Source organism: Eleutherodactylus coqui, chromosome 11 (assembly GCF_035609145.1).
Source record: "Eleutherodactylus coqui strain aEleCoq1 chromosome 11, aEleCoq1.hap1, whole genome shotgun sequence".
In the NCBI taxonomy this organism is placed as follows: domain Eukaryota; kingdom Metazoa; phylum Chordata; class Amphibia; order Anura; family Eleutherodactylidae; genus Eleutherodactylus; species Eleutherodactylus coqui.
In genome coordinates this window covers 53,136,494-53,154,548 of record NC_089847.1, presented here as the reverse complement: position 1 = coordinate 53,154,548, position 18,055 = coordinate 53,136,494, and the positions used below count along the sequence as shown (strand labels likewise).

General features: G+C 44.7%; 17 non-coding genes across 17 annotated transcripts; all 17 read left to right on the top strand.

Annotated features, from left to right (window-relative positions):
- The first annotated feature begins 574 nt into the window (after nucleotides 1–574).
- TRNAD-GUC (transfer RNA aspartic acid (anticodon GUC)) lies at nucleotides 575–646 on the top strand. Its single transcript has one exon. It is a non-coding gene; the product is annotated as a tRNA-Asp (tRNA).
- A 404-nt stretch (nucleotides 647–1,050) lies between these two features.
- Nucleotides 1,051–1,122, top strand: TRNAD-GUC (transfer RNA aspartic acid (anticodon GUC)). The gene has a single exon. It is a non-coding gene; the product is annotated as a tRNA-Asp (tRNA).
- An 883-nt stretch (nucleotides 1,123–2,005) lies between these two features.
- TRNAD-GUC (transfer RNA aspartic acid (anticodon GUC)) lies at nucleotides 2,006–2,077 on the top strand. The gene has a single exon. It is a non-coding gene; the product is annotated as a tRNA-Asp (tRNA).
- Nucleotides 2,078–2,487: 410 nt separating this feature from the next.
- On the top strand, nucleotides 2,488–2,559 carry TRNAD-GUC (transfer RNA aspartic acid (anticodon GUC)). The gene has a single exon. It is a non-coding gene; the product is annotated as a tRNA-Asp (tRNA).
- Nucleotides 2,560–3,442: 883 nt separating this feature from the next.
- Nucleotides 3,443–3,514, top strand: TRNAD-GUC (transfer RNA aspartic acid (anticodon GUC)). The gene has a single exon. It is a non-coding gene; the product is annotated as a tRNA-Asp (tRNA).
- A 1,832-nt stretch (nucleotides 3,515–5,346) lies between these two features.
- Nucleotides 5,347–5,418, top strand: TRNAD-GUC (transfer RNA aspartic acid (anticodon GUC)). The gene has a single exon. It is a non-coding gene; the product is annotated as a tRNA-Asp (tRNA).
- Nucleotides 5,419–6,301: 883 nt separating this feature from the next.
- TRNAD-GUC (transfer RNA aspartic acid (anticodon GUC)) lies at nucleotides 6,302–6,373 on the top strand. The gene has a single exon. It is a non-coding gene; the product is annotated as a tRNA-Asp (tRNA).
- A 410-nt stretch (nucleotides 6,374–6,783) lies between these two features.
- Nucleotides 6,784–6,855, top strand: TRNAD-GUC (transfer RNA aspartic acid (anticodon GUC)). The gene has a single exon. It is a non-coding gene; the product is annotated as a tRNA-Asp (tRNA).
- A 410-nt stretch (nucleotides 6,856–7,265) lies between these two features.
- On the top strand, nucleotides 7,266–7,337 carry TRNAD-GUC (transfer RNA aspartic acid (anticodon GUC)). Its single transcript has one exon. It is a non-coding gene; the product is annotated as a tRNA-Asp (tRNA).
- A 1,847-nt stretch (nucleotides 7,338–9,184) lies between these two features.
- Nucleotides 9,185–9,256, top strand: TRNAD-GUC (transfer RNA aspartic acid (anticodon GUC)). Its single transcript has one exon. It is a non-coding gene; the product is annotated as a tRNA-Asp (tRNA).
- An 892-nt stretch (nucleotides 9,257–10,148) lies between these two features.
- TRNAD-GUC (transfer RNA aspartic acid (anticodon GUC)) lies at nucleotides 10,149–10,220 on the top strand. The gene has a single exon. It is a non-coding gene; the product is annotated as a tRNA-Asp (tRNA).
- Nucleotides 10,221–10,630: 410 nt separating this feature from the next.
- On the top strand, nucleotides 10,631–10,702 carry TRNAD-GUC (transfer RNA aspartic acid (anticodon GUC)). Its single transcript has one exon. It is a non-coding gene; the product is annotated as a tRNA-Asp (tRNA).
- Nucleotides 10,703–11,112: 410 nt separating this feature from the next.
- TRNAD-GUC (transfer RNA aspartic acid (anticodon GUC)) lies at nucleotides 11,113–11,184 on the top strand. Its single transcript has one exon. It is a non-coding gene; the product is annotated as a tRNA-Asp (tRNA).
- Nucleotides 11,185–12,067: 883 nt separating this feature from the next.
- On the top strand, nucleotides 12,068–12,139 carry TRNAD-GUC (transfer RNA aspartic acid (anticodon GUC)). The gene has a single exon. It is a non-coding gene; the product is annotated as a tRNA-Asp (tRNA).
- Nucleotides 12,140–12,543: 404 nt separating this feature from the next.
- TRNAD-GUC (transfer RNA aspartic acid (anticodon GUC)) lies at nucleotides 12,544–12,615 on the top strand. The gene has a single exon. It is a non-coding gene; the product is annotated as a tRNA-Asp (tRNA).
- A 1,847-nt stretch (nucleotides 12,616–14,462) lies between these two features.
- On the top strand, nucleotides 14,463–14,534 carry TRNAD-GUC (transfer RNA aspartic acid (anticodon GUC)). Its single transcript has one exon. It is a non-coding gene; the product is annotated as a tRNA-Asp (tRNA).
- Nucleotides 14,535–17,327: 2,793 nt separating this feature from the next.
- TRNAD-GUC (transfer RNA aspartic acid (anticodon GUC)) lies at nucleotides 17,328–17,399 on the top strand. Its single transcript has one exon. It is a non-coding gene; the product is annotated as a tRNA-Asp (tRNA).
- Nucleotides 17,400–18,055: the final 656 nt, after the last annotated feature.

The window sequence follows — 18,055 nt, the reverse complement described above, 5'->3', positions numbered from 1 at the left end:
TCTTTTGGCAGAACATCTGCGTATGTGTAAATGGGCAAAATTCTATCGGTCCCAAGAGTAAATGGGTCTGCCCGAATACTGCCATGCTTTCATCAGCTTCTTCCTCGTTAGTATAGTGGCGAGTAGTCACGCGGGAGACCGGGGTTCGATTCCCCGACAGGGAGTGCTTTTCTCGTTTTCTACAAAGCTATTTCCCAAGACTGTCACCATCTTTGACAAAGTCCATCTCAAGAAGAAGTGCTTCCTGCTAAATGCTAAGAAGCATGCCACTTTGCTATCCTCTTGCCTATGTACTGTTTACAACACCAGGTTATGTTTTTCTGCATTTCACCTCCAAACAGCGCTTTGTCCCCAGGAATCACTGCAGCTTTACCTTTGGGGAAAGAGAAAAAGTCTGATTTGTCAGACTTGAGATTTCTTTAGCTGGACTTTGCAGTTAGATGACTCAAGATATCATCTGTGGAAGCTATTTTTCTTTTGGCAGAACATCTGCGTATGTGTAAATGGGCAAAATTCTATCGGTCCCAAGAGTAAATGGGTCTGCCCGAATACTGCCATGCTTTCATCAGCTTCTTCCTCGTTAGTATAGTGGTGAGTATCCCCGCCTGTCACGCGGGAGACCGGGGTTCGATTCCCCGACGGGGAGTGCTTTTCTCGTTTTCTACGAAGCTATTTCCCAAGACTGTCGCCATCTTTGACAAAGTCCATCTCAAGAAGAAGTGCTTCCTGCTAAATGCTAAGAAGCATGCCACTTTGCTATCCTCTTGCCTATGTACTATTTACAACACCAGGTTATGTTTTTCTGCATTTCACCTCCAAACAGCGCTTTGTCCCCAGGAATCACTGCAGCTTTACCTTTGGGGAAAGAGAAAAAGTCTGATTTGTCAGACTTGAGATTTCTTTAGCTGGACTTTGCAGTTAGATGACTCAAGATATCATCTGTGGAAGCTATTTTTCTTTTGGCAGAACATCTGCGTATATGGGCAAAATTCTATCGGTCCCAAGAGTAAATGGGTCTGCCCGAATACTGCCATGCTTTCATCAGCTTCTTCCTCGTTAGTATAGTGGTGAGTATCCCCGCCTGTCACGCGGGAGACCGGGGTTCGATTCCCCGACGGGGAGTGCTTTTCTCGTTTTCTACGAAGCTATTTCCCAAGACTGTCGCCATCTTTGACAAAGTCCATCTCAAGAAGAAGTGCTTCCTGCTAAATGCTAAGAAGCATGCCACTTTGCTATCCTCTTGCCTATGTACTGTTTACAACACCAGGTTATGTTTTTCTGCATTTCACCTCCAAACAGCGCTTTGTCCCCAGGAATCACTGCAGCTTTACCTTTGGGGAAAGAGAAAAAGTCTGATTTGTCAGACTTGAGGTTTCTTTAGCTGGACTTTGCAGTTAGATGACTCAAGATATCATCTGTGGAAGCTATTTTTCTTTTGGCAGAACATCTGCGTATGTGTAAATGGGCAAAATTCTATCGGTCCCAAGAGTAAATGGGTCTGCCCGAATACTGCCATGCTTTCATCAGCTTCTTCCTCGTTAGTATAGTGGCGAGTAGTCACGCGGGAGACCGGGGTTCGATTCCCCGACAGGGAGTGCTTTTCTCGTTTTCTACAAAGCTATTTCCCAAGACTGTCGCCATCTTTGACAAAGTCCATCTCAAGAAGAAGTGCTTCCTGCTAAATGCTAAGAAGCATGCCACTTTGCTATCCTCTTGCCTATGTACTATTTACAACACCAGGTTATGTTTTTCTGCATTTCACCTCCAAACAGCGCTTTGTCCCCAGGAATCACTGCAGCTTTACCTTTGGGGAAAGAGAAAAAGTCTGATTTGTCAGACTTGAGATTTCTTTAGCTGGACTTTGCAGTTAGATGACTCAAGATATCATCTGTGGAAGCTATTTTTCTTTTGGCAGAACATCTGCGTATGTGTAAATGGGCAAAATTCTATCGGTCCCAAGAGTAAATGGGTCTGCGCGAATACTGCCATGCTTTCATCAGCTTCTTCCTCGTTAGTATAGTGGTGAGTATCCCCGCCTGTCACGCGGGAGACCGGGGTTCGATTCCCCGACGGGGAGTGCTTTTCTCGTTTTCTACGAAGCTATTTCCCAAGACTGTCGCCATCTTTGACAAAGTCCATCTCAAGAAGAAGTGCTTCCTGCTAAATGCTAAGAAGCATGCCATTTTGCTATCCTCTTGCCTATGTACTGTTTACAACACCAGGTTATGTTTTTCTGCATTTCACCTCCAAACAGCGCTTTGTCCCCAGGAATCACTGCAGCTTTACCTTTGGGGAAAGAGAAAAAGTCTGATTTGTCAGACTTGAGATTTCTTTAGCTGGACTTTGCAGTTAGATGACTCAAGATATCATCTGTGGAAGCTATTTTTCTTTTGGCAGAACATCTGCGTATGTGTAAATGGGCAAAATTCTATCGGTCCCAAGAGTAAATGGGTCTGCCCGAATACTGCCATGCTTTCATCAGCTTCTTCCTCGTTAGTATAGTGGTGAGTATCCCCGCCTGTCACGCGGGAGACCGGGGTTCGATTCCCCGACGGGGAGTGCTTTTCTCGTTTTCTACGAAGCTATTTCCCAAGACTGTCGCCATCTTTGACAAAGTCCATCTCAAGAAGAAGTGCTTCCTGCTAAATGCTAAGAAGCATGCCATTTTGCTATCCTCTTGCCTATGTACTGTTTACAACACCAGGTTATGTTTTTCTGCATTTCACCTCCAAACAGCGCTTTGTCCCCAGGAATCACTGCAGCTTTACCTTTGGGGAAAGAGAAAAAGTCTGATTTGTCAGACTTGAGATTTCTTTAGCTGGACTTTGCAGTTAGATGACTCAAGATATCATCTGTGGAAGCTATTTTTCTTTTGGCAGAACATCTGCGTATGTGTAAATGGGCAAAATTCTATCGGTCCCAAGAGTAAATGGGTCTGCCCGAATACTGCCATGCTTTCATCAGCTTCTTCCTCGTTAGTATAGTGGCGAGTAGTCACGCGGGAGACCGGGGTTCGATTCCCCGACAGGGAGTGCTTTTCTCGTTTTCTACGAAGCTATTTCCCAAGACTGTCACCATCTTTGACAAAGTCCATCTCAAGAAGAAGTGCTTCCTGCTAAATGCTAAGAAGCATGCCACTTTGCTATCCTCTTGCCTATGTACTGTTTACAACACCAGGTTATGTTTTTCTGCATTTCACCTCCAAACAGCGCTTTGTCCCCAGGAATCACTGCAGCTTTACCTTTGGGGAAAGAGAAAAAGTCTGATTTGTCAGACTTGAGATTTCTTTAGCTGGACTTTGCAGTTAGATGACTCAAGATATCATCTGTGGAAGCTATTTTTCTTTTGGCAGAACATCTGCGTATGTGTAAATGGGCAAAATTCTATCGGTCCCAAGAGTAAATGGGTCTGCCCGAATACTGCCATGCTTTCATCAGCTTCTTCCTCGTTAGTATAGTGGTGAGTATCCCCGCCTGTCACGCGGGAGACCGGGGTTCGATTCCCCGACGGGGAGTGCTTTTCTCGTTTTCTACGAAGCTATTTCCCAAGACTGTCGCCATCTTTGACAAAGTCCATCTCAAGAAGAAGTGCTTCCTGCTAAATGCTAAGAAGCATGCCACTTTGCTATCCTCTTGCCTATGTACTATTTACAACACCAGGTTATGTTTTTCTGCATTTCACCTCCAAACAGCGCTTTGTCCCCAGGAATCACTGCAGCTTTACCTTTGGGGAAAGAGAAAAAGTCTGATTTGTCAGACTTGAGATTTCTTTAGCTGGACTTTGCAGTTAGATGACTCAAGATATCATCTGTGGAAGCTATTTTTCTTTTGGCAGAACATCTGCGTATGTGTAAATGGGCAAAATTCTATCAGTCCCAAGAGTAAATGGGTCTGCCCGAATACGGCCATGCTTTCATCAGCTTTTTCCTCATTAGTATAGTGGTGAGTATCCCCGCCTGTCACGCGGGAGACCGGGGTTCGATTCCCCGACGGGGAGTGCTTTTCTCGTTTTCTACGAAGCTATTTCCCAAGACTGTCGCCATCTTTGACAAAGTCCATCTCAAGAAGAAGTGCTTCCTGCTAAATGCTAAGAAGCATGCCATTTTGCTATCCTCTTGCCTATGTACTGTTTACAACACCAGGTTATGTTTTTCTGCATTTCACCTCCAAACAGCGCTTTGTCCCCAGGAATCACTGCAGCTTTACCTTTGGGGAAAGAGAAAAAGTCTGATTTGTCAGACTTGAGATTTCTTTAGCTGGACTTTGCAGTTAGATGACTCAAGATATCATCTGTGGAAGCTATTTTTCTTTTGGCAGAACATCTGCGTATGTGTAAATGGGCAAAATTCTATCGGTCCCAAGAGTAAATGGGTCTGCCCGAATACTGCCATGCTTTCATCAGCTTCTTCCTCGTTAGTATAGTGGCGAGTAGTCACGCGGGAGACCGGGGTTCGATTCCCCGACGGGGAGTGCTTTTCTCGTTTTCTACAAAGCTATTTCCCAAGACTGTCACCATCTTTGACAAAGTCCATCTCAAGAAGAAGTGCTTCCTGCTAAATGCTAAGAAGCATGCCACTTTGCTATCCTCTTGCCTATGTACTGTTTACAACACCAGGTTATGTTTTTCTGCATTTCACCTCCAAACAGCGCTTTGTCCCCAGGAATCACTGCAGCTTTACCTTTGGGGAAAGAGAAAAAGTCTGATTTGTCAGACTTGAGATTTCTTTAGCTGGACTTTGCAGTTAGATGACTCAAGATATCATCTGTGGAAGCTATTTTTCTTTTGGCAGAACATCTGCGTATGTGTAAATGGGCAAAATTCTATCGGTCCCAAGAGTAAATGGGTCTGCCCGAATACTGCCATGCTTTCATCAGCTTCTTCCTCGTTAGTATAGTGGCGAGTAGTCACGCGGGAGACCGGGGTTCGATTCCCCGACAGGGAGTGCTTTTCTCGTTTTCTACAAAGCTATTTCCCAAGACTGTCACCATCTTTGACAAAGTCCATCTCAAGAAGAAGTGCTTCCTGCTAAATGCTAAGAAGCATGCCACTTTGCTATCCTCTTGCCTATGTACTGTTTACAACACCAGGTTATGTTTTTCTGCATTTCACCTCCAAACAGCGCTTTGTCCCCAGGAATCACTGCAGCTTTACCTTTGGGGAAAGAGAAAAAGTCTGATTTGTCAGACTTGAGATTTCTTTAGCTGGACTTTGCAGTTAGATGACTCAAGATATCATCTGTGGAAGCTATTTTTCTTTTGGCAGAACATCTGCGTATATGGGCAAAATTCTATCGGTCCCAAGAGTAAATGGGTCTGCCCGAATACTGCCATGCTTTCATCAGCTTCTTCCTCGTTAGTATAGTGGTGAGTATCCCCGCCTGTCACGCGGGAGACCGGGGTTCGATTCCCCGACGGGGAGTGCTTTTCTCGTTTTCTACGAAGCTATTTCCCAAGACTGTCGCCATCTTTGACAAAGTCCATCTCAAGAAGAAGTGCTTCCTGCTAAATGCTAAGAAGCATGCCATTTTGCTATCCTCTTGCCTATGTACTGTTTACAACACCAGGTTATGTTTTTCTGCATTTCACCTCCAAACAGCGCTTTGTCCCCAGGAATCACTGCAGCTTTACCTTTGGGGAAAGAGAAAAAGTCTGATTTGTCAGACTTGAGATTTCTTTAGCTGGACTTTGCAGTTAGATGACTCAAGATATCATCTGTGGAAGCTATTTTTCTTTTGGCAGAACATCTGCGTATGTGTAAATGGGCAAAATTCTATCGGTCCCAAGAGTAAATGGGTCTGCCCGAATACTGCCATGCTTTCATCAGCTTCTTCCTCGTTAGTATAGTGGCGAGTAGTCACGCGGGAGACCGGGGTTCGATTCCCCGACAGGGAGTGCTTTTCTCGTTTTCTACAAAGCTATTTCCCAAGACTGTCACCATCTTTGACAAAGTCCATCTCAAGAAGAAGTGCTTCCTGCTAAATGCTAAGAAGCATGCCACTTTGCTATCCTCTTGCCTATGTACTGTTTACAACACCAGGTTATGTTTTTCTGCATTTCACCTCCAAACAGCGCTTTGTCCCCAGGAATCACTGCAGCTTTACCTTTGGGGAAAGAGAAAAAGTCTGATTTGTCAGACTTGAGATTTCTTTAGCTGGACTTTGCAGTTAGATGACTCAAGATATCATCTGTGGAAGCTATTTTTCTTTTGGCAGAACATCTGCGTATGTGTAAATGGGCAAAATTCTATCGGTCCCAAGAGTAAATGGGTCTGCCCGAATACTGCCATGCTTTCATCAGCTTCTTCCTCGTTAGTATAGTGGTGAGTATCCCCGCCTGTCACGCGGGAGACCGGGGTTCGATTCCCCGACGGGGAGTGCTTTTCTCGTTTTCTACGAAGCTATTTCCCAAGACTGTCGCCATCTTTGACAAAGTCCATCTCAAGAAGAAGTGCTTCCTGCTAAATGCTAAGAAGCATGCCACTTTGCTATCCTCTTGCCTATGTACTATTTACAACACCAGGTTATGTTTTTCTGCATTTCACCTCCAAACAGCGCTTTGTCCCCAGGAATCACTGCAGCTTTACCTTTGGGGAAAGAGAAAAAGTCTGATTTGTCAGACTTGAGATTTCTTTAGCTGGACTTTGCAGTTAGATGACTCAAGATATCATCTGTGGAAGCTATTTTTCTTTTGGCAGAACATCTGCGTATGTGTAAATGGGCAAAATTCTATCGGTCCCAAGAGTAAATGGGTCTGCCCGAATACTGCCATGCTTTCATCAGCTTCTTCCTCGTTAGTATAGTGGTGAGTATCCCCGCCTGTCACGCGGGAGACCGGGGTTCGATTCCCCGACGGGGAGTGCTTTTCTCGTTTTCTACGAAGCTATTTCCCAAGACTGTCGCCATCTTTGACAAAGTCCATCTCAAGAAGAAGTGCTTCCTGCTAAATGCTAAGAAGCATGCCACTTTGCTATCCTCTTGCCTATGTACTATTTACAACACCAGGTTATGTTTTTCTGCATTTCACCTCCAAACAGCGCTTTGTCCCCAGGAATCACTGCAGCTTTACCTTTGGGGAAAGAGAAAAAGTCTGATTTGTCAGACTTGAGATTTCTTTAGCTGGACTTTGCAGTTAGATGACTCAAGATATCATCTGTGGAAGCTATGTTTCTTTTGGCAGAACATCTGCGTATGTGTAAATGGGCAAAATTCTATCAGTCCCAAGAGTAAATGGGTCTGCCCGAATACGGCCATGCTTTCATCAGCTTTTTCCTCGTTAGTATAGTGGTGAGTATCCCCGCCTGTCACGCGGGAGACCGGGGTTCGATTCCCCGACGGGGAGTGCTTTTCTCGTTTTCTACGAAGCTATTTCCCAAGACTGTCGCCATCTTTGACAAAGTCCATCTCAAGAAGAAGTGCTTCCTGCTAAATGCTAAGAAGCATGCCACTTTGCTATCCTCTTGCCTATGTACTATTTACAACACCAGGTTATGTTTTTCTGCATTTCACCTCCAAACAGCGCTTTGTCCCCAGGAATCACTGCAGCTTTACCTTTGGGGAATAAGAAAAAGTCTGATTTGTCAGACTTGAGATTTCTTTAGCTGGACTTTGCAGTTAGATGACTCAAGATATCATCTGTGGAAGCTATTTTTCTTTTGGCAGAACATCTGCGTATGTGTAAATGGGCAAAATTCTATCGGTCCCAAGAGTAAATGGGTCTGCGCAAATACTGCCATGCTTTCATCAGCTTCTTCCTCGTTAGTATAGTGGTGAGTATCCCCGCCTGTCACACGGGAGACTGGGGTTCGATTCCCCGACGGGGAGTGCTTTTCTCGTTTTCTACGAAGCTATTTCCCAAGACTGTCGCCATCTTTGACAAAGTCCATCTCAAGAAGAAGTGCTTCCTGCTAAATGCTAAGAAGCATGCCATTTTGCTATCCTCTTGCCTATGTACTGTTTACAACACCAGGTTATGTTTTTCTGCATTTCACCTCCAAACAGCGCTTTGTCCCCAGGAATCACTGCAGCTTTACCTTTGGGGAAAGAGAAAAAGTCTGATTTGTCAGACTTGAGATTTCTTTAGCTGGACTTTGCAGTTAGATGACTCAAGATATCATCTGTGGAAGCTATTTTTCTTTTGGCAGAACATCTGCGTATGTGTAAATGGGCAAAATTCTATCGGTCCCAAGAGTAAATGGGTCTGCCCGAATACTGCCATGCTTTCATCAGCTTCTTCCTCGTTAGTATAGTGGCGAGTAGTCACGCGGGAGACCGGGGTTCGATTCCCCGACGGGGAGTGCTTTTCTCGTTTTCTACAAAGCTATTTCCCAAGACTGTCACCATCTTTGACAAAGTCCATCTCAAGAAGAAGTGCTTCCTGCTAAATGCTAAGAAGCATGCCACTTTGCTATCCTCTTGCCTATGTACTGTTTACAACACCAGGTTATGTTTTTCTGCATTTCACCTCCAAACAGCGCTTTGTCCCCAGGAATCACTGCAGCTTTACCTTTGGGGAAAGAGAAAAAGTCTGATTTGTCAGACTTGAGATTTCTTTAGCTGGACTTTGCAGTTAGATGACTCAAGATATCATCTGTGGAAGCTATTTTTCTTTTGGCAGAACATCTGCGTATGTGTAAATGGGCAAAATTCTATCGGTCCCAAGAGTAAATGGGTCTGCCCGAATACTGCCATGCTTTCATCAGCTTCTTCATCGTTAGTATAGTGGTGAGTATCCCCGCCTGTCACGCGGGAGACTGGGGTTCGATTCCCCGACGGGGAGTGCTTTTCTCGTTTTCTACGAAGCTATTTCCCAAGACTGTCGCCATCTTTGACAAAGTCCATCTCAAGAAGAAGTGCTTCCTGCTAAATGCTAAGAAGCATGGCATTTTGCTATCCACTTGCCTATGTACTGTTTACAACACCAGGTTATGTTTTTCTGCATTTCACCTCCAAACAGCGCTTTGTCCCCAGGAATCACTGCAGCTTTACCTTTGGGGAAAGAGAAAAAGTCTGATTTGTCAGACTTGAGATTTCTTTAGCTGGACTTTGCAGTTAGATGACTCAAGATATCATCTGTGGAAGCTATTTTTCTTTTGGCAGAACATCTGCGTATGTGTAAATGGGCAAAATTCTATCAGTCCCAAGAGTAAATGGGTCTGCCCGAATACGGCCATGCTTTCATCAGCTTTTTCCTCGTTAGTATAGTGGTGAGTATCCCCGCCTGTCACGCGGGAGACCGGGGTTCGATTCCCCGACGGGGAGTGCTTTTCTCGTTTTCTACGAAGCTATTTCCCAAGACTGTCGCCATCTTTGACAAAGTCCATCTCAAGAAGAAGTGCTTCCTGCTAAATGCTAAGAAGCATGCCACTTTGCTATCCTCTTGCCTATGTACTATTTACAACACCAGGTTATGTTTTTCTGCATTTCACCTCCAAACAGCGCTTTGTCCCCAGGAATCACTGCAGCTTTACCTTTGGGGAATAAGAAAAAGTCTGATTTGTCAGACTTGAGATTTCTTTAGCTGGACTTTGCAGTTAGATGACTCAAGATATCATCTGTGGAAGCTATTTTTCTTTTGGCAGAACATCTGCGTATGTGTAAATGGGCAAAATTCTATCGGTCCCAAGAGTAAATGGGTCTGCGCAAATACTGCCATGCTTTCATCAGCTTCTTCCTCGTTAGTATAGTGGTGAGTATCCCCGCCTGTCATGCGGGAGACTGGGGTTCGATTCCCCGACGGGGAGTGCTTTTCTCGTTTTCTACGAAGCTATTTCCCAAGACTGTCGCCATCTTTGACAAAGTCCATCTCAAGAAGAAGTGCTTCCTGCTAAATGCTAAGAAGCATGCCATTTTGCTATCCTCTTGCCTATGTACTGTTTACAACACCAGGTTATGTTTTTCTGCATTTCACCTCCAAACAGCGCTTTGTCCCCAGGAATCACTGCAGCTTTACCTTTGGGGAAAGAGAAAAAGTCTGATTTGTCAGACTTGAGATTTCTTTAGCTGGACTTTGCAGTTAGATGACTCAAGATATCATCTGTGGAAGCTATTTTTCTTTTGGCAGAACATCTGCGTATGTGTAAATGGGCAAAATTCTATCGGTCCCAAGAGTAAATGGGTCTGCCCGAATACTGCCATGCTTTCATCAGCTTCTTCCTCGTTAGTATAGTGGTGAGTATCCCCGCCTGTCACGCGGGAGACCGGGGTTCGATTCCCCGACGGGGAGTGCTTTTCTCGTTTTCTACGAAGCTATTTCCCAAGACTGTCGCCATCTTTGACAAAGTCCATCTCAAGAAGAAGTGCTTCCTGCTAAATGCTAAGAAGCATGCCACTTTGCTATCCTCTTGCCTATGTACTATTTACAACACCAGGTTATGTTTTTCTGCATTTCACCTCCAAACAGCGCTTTGTCCCCAGGAATCACTGCAGCTTTACCTTTGGGGAAAGAGAAAAAGTCTGATTTGTCAGACTTGAGATTTCTTTAGCTGGACTTTGCAGTTAGATGACTCAAGATATCATCTGTGGAAGCTATTTTTCTTTTGGCAGAACATCTGCGTATGTGTAAATGGGCAAAATTCTATCAGTCCCAAGAGTAAATGGGTCTGCCCGAATACGGCCATGCTTTCATCAGCTTTTTCCTCGTTAGTATAGTGGTGAGTATCCCCGCCTGTCACGCGGGAGACCGGGGTTCGATTCCCCGACGGGGAGTGCTTTTCTCGTTTTCTACGAAGCTATTTCCCAAGACTGTCGCCATCTTTGACAAAGTCCATCTCAAGAAGAAGTGCTTCCTGCTAAATGCTAAGAAGCATGCCATTTTGCTATCCACTTGCCTATGTACTGTTTACAACACCAGGTTATGTTTTTCTGCATTTCACCTCCAAACAGCGCTTTGTCCCCAGGAATCACTGCAGCTTTACCTTTGGGGAAAGAGAAAAAGTCTGATTTGTCAGACTTGAGATTTCTTTAGCTGGACTTTGCAGTTAGATGACTCAAGATATCATCTGTGGAAGCTATTTTTCTTTTGGCAGAACATCTGCGTATGTGTAAATGGGCAAAATTCTATCAGTCCCAAGAGTAAATGGGTCTGCCCGAATACGGCCATGCTTTCATCAGCTTTTTCCTCGTTAGTATAGTGGTGAGTATCCCCGCCTGTCACGCGGGAGACCGGGGTTCGATTCCCCGACGGGGAGTGCTTTTCTCGTTTTCTACGAAGCTATTTCCCAAGACTGTCGCCATCTTTGACAAAGTCCATCTCAAGAAGAAGTGCTTCCTGCTAAATGCTAAGAAGCATGCCACTTTGCTATCCTCTTGCCTATGTACTATTTACAACACCAGGTTATGTTTTTCTGCATTTCACCTCCAAACAGCGCTTTGTCCCCAGGAATCACTGCAGCTTTACCTTTGGGGAAAGAGAAAAAGTCTGATTTGTCAGACTTGAGATTTCTTTAGCTGGACTTTGCAGTTAGATGACTCAAGATATCATCTGTGGAAGCTATTTTTCTTTTGGCAGAACATCTGCGTATGTGTAAATGGGCAAAATTCTATCGGTCCCAAGAGTAAATGGGTCTGCCCGAATACTGCCATGCTTTCATCAGCTTCTTCCTCGTTAGTATAGTGGTGAGTAGTCACGCGGGAGACCGGGGTTCGATTCCCCGACAGGGAGTGCTTTTCTCGTTTTCTACAAAGCTATTTCCCAAGACTGTCGCCATCTTTGACAAAGTCCATCTCAAGAAGAAGTGCTTCCTGCTAAATGCTAAGAAGCATGCCACTTTGCTATCCTCTTGCCTATGTACTATTTACAACACCAGGTTATGTTTTTCTGCATTTCACCTCCAAACAGCGCTTTGTCCCCAGGAATCACTGCAGCTTTACCTTTGGGGAAAGAGAAAAAGTCTGATTTGTCAGACTTGAGATTTCTTTAGCTGGACTTTGCAGTTAGATGACTCAAGATATCATCTGTGGAAGCTATTTTTCTTTTGGCAGAACATCTGCGTATGTGTAAATGGGCAAAATTCTATCAGTCCCAAGAGTAAATGGGTCTGCCCGAATACGGCCATGCTTTCATCAGCTTTTTCCTCGTTAGTATAGTGGTGAGTATCCCCGCCTGTCACGCGGGAGACCGGGGTTCGATTCCCCGACGGGGAGTGCTTTTCTCGTTTTCTACGAAGCTATTTCCCAAGACTGTCGCCATCTTTGACAAAGTCCATCTCAAGAAGAAGTGCTTCCTGCTAAATGCTAAGAAGCATGCCACTTTGCTATCCTCTTGCCTATGTACTATTTACAACACCAGGTTATGTTTTTCTGCATTTCACCTCCAAACAGCGCTTTGTCCCCAGGAATCACTGCAGCTTTACCTTTGGGGAAAGAGAAAAAGTCTGATTTGTCAGACTTGAGATTTCTTTAGCTGGACTTTGCAGTTAGATGACTCAAGATATCATCTGTGGAAGCTATTTTTCTTTTGGCAGAACATCTGCGTATATGGGCAAAATTCTATCGGTCCCAAGAGTAAATGGGTCTGCCCGAATACTGCCATGCTTTCATCAGCTTCTTCCTCGTTAGTATAGTGGTGAGTATCCCCGCCTGTCACGCGGGAGACCGGGGTTCGATTCCCCGACGGGGAGTGCTTTTCTCGTTTTCTACGAAGCTATTTCCCAAGACTGTCGCCATCTTTGACAAAGTCCATCTCAAGAAGAAGTGCTTCCTGCTAAATGCTAAGAAGCATGCCACTTTGCTATCCTCTTGCCTATGTACTATTTACAACACCAGGTTATGTTTTTCTGCATTTCACCTCCAAACAGCGCTTTGTCCCCAGGAATCACTGCAGCTTTACCTTTGGGGAATAAGAAAAAGTCTGATTTGTCAGACTTGAGATTTCTTTAGCTGGACTTTGCAGTTAGATGACTCAAGATATCATCTGTGGAAGCTATTTTTCTTTTGGCAGAACATCTGCGTATGTGTAAATGGGCAAAATTCTATCGGTCCCAAGAGTAAATGGGTCTGCACAAATACTGCCATGCTTTCATCAGCTTCTTCCTCGTTAGTATAGTGGTGAGTATCCCCGCCTGTCACGCGGGAGACTGGGGTTCGATTCCCCGACGGGGAGTGCTTTTCTCGTTTTCTACGAAGCTATTTCCCAAGACTGTCGCCATCTTTGACAAAGTCCATCTCAAGAAGAAGTGCTTCCTGCTAAATGCTAAGAAGCATGCCATTTTGCTATCCTCTTGCCTATGTACTGTTTACAACACCAGGTTATGTTTTTCTGCATTTCACCTCCAAACAGCGCTTTGTCCCCAGGAATCACTGCAGCTTTACCTTTGGGGAAAGAGAAAAAGTCTGATTTGTCAGACTTGAGATTTCTTTAGCTGGACTTTGCAGTTAGATGACTCAAGATATCATCTGTGGAAGCTATTTTTCTTTTGGCAGAACATCTGCGTATGTGTAAATGGGCAAAATTCTATCGGTCCCAAGAGTAAATGGGTCTGCCCGAATACTGCCATGCTTTCATCAGCTTCTTCCTCGTTAGTATAGTGGCGAGTAGTCACGCGGGAGACCGGGGTTCGATTCCCCGACGGGGAGTGCTTTTCTCGTTTTCTACAAAGCTATTTCCCAAGACTGTCACCATCTTTGACAAAGTCCATCTCAAGAAGAAGTGCTTCCTGCTAAATGCTAAGAAGCATGCCACTTTGCTATCCTCTTGCCTATGTACTGTTTACAACACCAGGTTATGTTTTTCTGCATTTCACCTCCAAACAGCGCTTTGTCCCCAGGAATCACTGCAGCTTTACCTTTGGGGAAAGAGAAAAAGTCTGATTTGTCAGACTTGAGATTTCTTTAGCTGGACTTTGCAGTTAGATGACTCAAGATATCATCTGTGGAAGCTATTTTTCTTTTGGCAGAACATCTGCGTATGTGTAAATGGGCAAAATTCTATCGGTCCCAAGAGTAAATGGGTCTGCCCGAATACTGCCATGCTTTCATCAGCTTCTTCCTCGTTAGTATAGTGGTGAGTATCCCCGCCTGTCACGCGGGAGACTGGGGTTCGATTCCCCGACGGGGAGTGCTTTTCTCGTTTTCTACGAAGCTATTTCCCAAGACTGTCGCCATCTTTGACAAAGTCCATCTCAAGAAGAAGTGCTTCCTGCTAAATGCTAAGAAGCATGCCATTTTGCTATCCACTTGCCTATGTACTGTTTACAACACCAGGTTATGTTTTTCTGCATTTCACCTCCAAACAGCGCTTTGTCCCCAGGAATCACTGCAGCTTTACCTTTGGGGAAAGAGAAAAAGTCTGATTTGTCAGACTTGAGATTTCTTTAGCTGGACTTTGCAGTTAGATGACTCAAGATATCATCTGTGGAAGCTATTTTTCTTTTGGCAGAACATCTGCGTATGTGTAAATGGGCAAAATTCTATCAGTCCCAAGAGTAAATGGGTCTGCCCGAATACGGCCATGCTTTCATCAGCTTTTTCCTCGTTAGTATAGTGGTGAGTATCCCCGCCTGTCACGCGGGAGACCGGGGTTCGATTCCCCGACGGGGAGTGCTTTTCTCGTTTTCTACGAAGCTATTTCCCAAGACTGTCGCCATCTTTGACAAAGTCCATCTCAAGAAGAAGTGCTTCCTGCTAAATGCTAAGAAGCATGCCACTTTGCTATCCTCTTGCCTATGTACTATTTACAACACCAGGTTATGTTTTTCTGCATTTCACCTCCAAACAGCGCTTTGTCCCCAGGAATCACTGCAGCTTTACCTTTGGGGAATAAGAAAAAGTCTGATTTGTCAGACTTGAGATTTCTTTAGCTGGACTTTGCAGTTAGATGACTCAAGATATCATCTGTGGAAGCTATTTTTCTTTTGGCAGAACATCTGCGTATGTGTAAATGGGCAAAATTCTATCGGTCCCAAGAGTAAATGGGTCTGCGCAAATACTGCCATGCTTTCATCAGCTTCTTCCTCGTTAGTATAGTGGTGAGTATCCCCGCCTGTCACGCGGGAGACTGGGGTTCGATTCCCCGACGGGGAGTGCTTTTCTCGTTTTCTACGAAGCTATTTCCCAAGACTGTCGCCATCTTTGACAAAGTCCATCTCAAGAAGAAGTGCTTCCTGCTAAATGCTAAGAAGCATGCCATTTTGCTATCCTCTTGCCTATGTACTGTTTACAACACCAGGTTATGTTTTTCTGCATTTCACCTCCAAACAGCGCTTTGTCCCCAGGAATCACTGCAGCTTTACCTTTGGGGAAAGAGAAAAAGTCTGATTTGTCAGACTTGAGATTTCTTTAGCTGGACTTTGCAGTTAGATGACTCAAGATATCATCTGTGGAAGCTATTTTTCTTTTGGCAGAACATCTGCGTATGTGTAAATGGGCAAAATTCTATCGGTCCCAAGAGTAAATGGGTCTGCCCGAATACTGCCATGCTTTCATCAGCTCCTTCCTCGTTAGTATAGTGGCGAGTAGTCACGCGGGAGACCGGGGTTCGATTCCCCGACGGGGAGTGCTTTTCTCGTTTTCTACAAAGCTATTTCCCAAGACTGTCACCATCTTTGACAAAGTCCATCTCAAGAAGAAGTGCTTCCTGCTAAATGCTAAGAAGCATGCCACTTTGCTATCCTCTTGCCTATGTACTGTTTACAACACCAGGTTATGTTTTTCTGCATTTCACCTCCAAACAGCGCTTTGTCCCCAGGAATCACTGCAGCTTTACCTTTGGGGAAAGAGAAAAAGTCTGATTTGTCAGACTTGAGATTTCTTTAGCTGGACTTTGCAGTTAGATGACTCAAGATATCATCTGTGGAAGCTATTTTTCTTTTGGCAGAACATCTGCGTATGTGTAAATGGGCAAAATTCTATCGGTCCCAAGAGTAAATGGGTCTGCCCGAATACTGCCATGCTTTCATCAGCTTCTTCCTCGTTAGTATAGTGGTGAGTATCCCCGCCTGTCACGCGGGAGACTGGGGTTCGATTCCCCGACGGGGAGTGCTTTTCTCGTTTTCTACGAAGCTATTTCCCAAGACTGTCGCCATCTTTGACAAAGTCCATCTCAAGAAGAAGTGCTTCCTGCTAAATGCTAAGAAGCATGCCATTTTGCTATCCACTTGCCTATGTACTGTTTACAACACCAGGTTATGTTTTTCTGCATTTCACCTCCAAACAGCGCTTTGTCCCCAGGAATCACTGCAGCTTTACCTTTGGGGAAAGAGAAAAAGTCTGATTTGTCAGACTTGAGATTTCTTTAGCTGGACTTTGCAGTTAGATGACTCAAGATATCATCTGTGGAAGCTATTTTTCTTTTGGCAGAACATCTGCGTATGTGTAAATGGGCAAAATTCTATCGGTCCCAAGAGTAAATGGGTCTGCCCGAATACTGCCATGCTTTCATCAGCTTCTTCCTCGTTAGTATAGTGGCGAGTAGTCACGCGGGAGACCGGGGTTCGATTCCCCGACAGGGAGTGCTTTTCTCGTTTTCTACAAAGCTATTTCCCAAGACTGTCACCATCTTTGACAAAGTCCATCTCAAGAAGAAGTGCTTCCTGCTAAATGCTAAGAAGCATGCCACTTTGCTATCCTCTTGCCTATGTACTGTTTACAACACCAGGTTATGTTTTTCTGCATTTCACCTCCAAACAGCGCTTTGTCCCCAGGAATCACTGCAGCTTGACCTTTGGGGAAAGAGAAAAAGTCTGATTTGTCAGACTTGAGATTTCTTTAGCTGGACTTTGCAGTTAGATGACTCAAGATATCATCTGTGGAAGCTATTTTTCTTTTGGCAGAACATCTGCGTATGTGTAAATGGGCAAAATTCTATCGGTCCCAAGAGTAAATGGGTCTGCCCGAATACTGCCATGCTTTCATCAGCTTCTTCCTCGTTAGTATAGTGGCGAGTAGTCACGCGGGAGACCGGGGTTCGATTCCCCGACGGGGAGTGCTTTTCTCGTTTTCTACGAAGCTATTTCCCAAGACTGTCGCCATCTTTGACAAAGTCCATCTCAAGAAGAAGTGCTTCCTGCTAAATGCTAAGAAGCATGCCACTTTGCTATCCTCTTGCCTATGTACTGTTTACAACACCAGGTTATGTTTTTCTGCATTTCACCTCCAAACAGCGCTTTGTCCCCAGGAATCACTGCAGCTTTACCTTTGGGGAAAGAGAAAAAGTCTGATTTGTCAGACTTGAGATTTCTTTAGCTGGACTTTGCAGTTAGATGACTCAAGATATCATCTGTGGAAGCTATTTTTCTTTTGGCAGAACATCTGCGTATGTGTAAATGGGCAAAATTCTATTAGTCCCAAGAGTAAATGGGTCTGCCCGAATACGGCCATGCTTTCATCAGCTTTTTCCTCGTTAGTATAGTGGTGAGTATCCCCGCCTGTCACGCGGGAGACCGGGGTTCGATTCCCCGACGGGGAGTGCTTTTCTCGTTTTCTACGAAGCTATTTCCCAAGACTGTCGCCATCTTTGACAAAGTCCATCTCAAGAAGAAGTGCTTCCTGCTAAATGCTAAGAAGCATGCCACTTTGCTATCCTCTTGCCTATGTACTATTTACAACACCAGGTTATGTTTTTCTGCATTTCACCTCCAAACAGCGCTTTGTCCCCAGGAATCACTGCAGCTTTACCTTTGGGGAAAAAGAAAAAGTCTGATTTGTCAGACTTGAGATTTCTTTAGCTGGACTTTGCAGTTAGATGACTCAAGATATCATCTGTGGAAGCTATTTTTCTTTTGGCAGAACATCTGCGTATGTGTAAATGGGCAAAATTCTATCGGTCCCAAGAGTAAATGGGTCTGCCCGAATACTGCCATGCTTTCATCAGCTTCTTCCTCGTTAGTATAGTGGTGAGTATCCCCGCCTGTCACGCGGGAGACTGGGGTTCGATTCCCCGACGGGGAGTGCTTTTCTCGTTTTCTACGAAGCTATTTCCCAAGATTGTCGCCATCTTTGACAAAGTCCATCTCAAGAAGAAGTGCTTCCTGCTAAATGCTAAGAAGCATGCCATTTTGCTATCCTCTTGCCTATGTACTGTTTACAACACCAGGTTATGTTTTTCTGCATTTCACCTCCAAA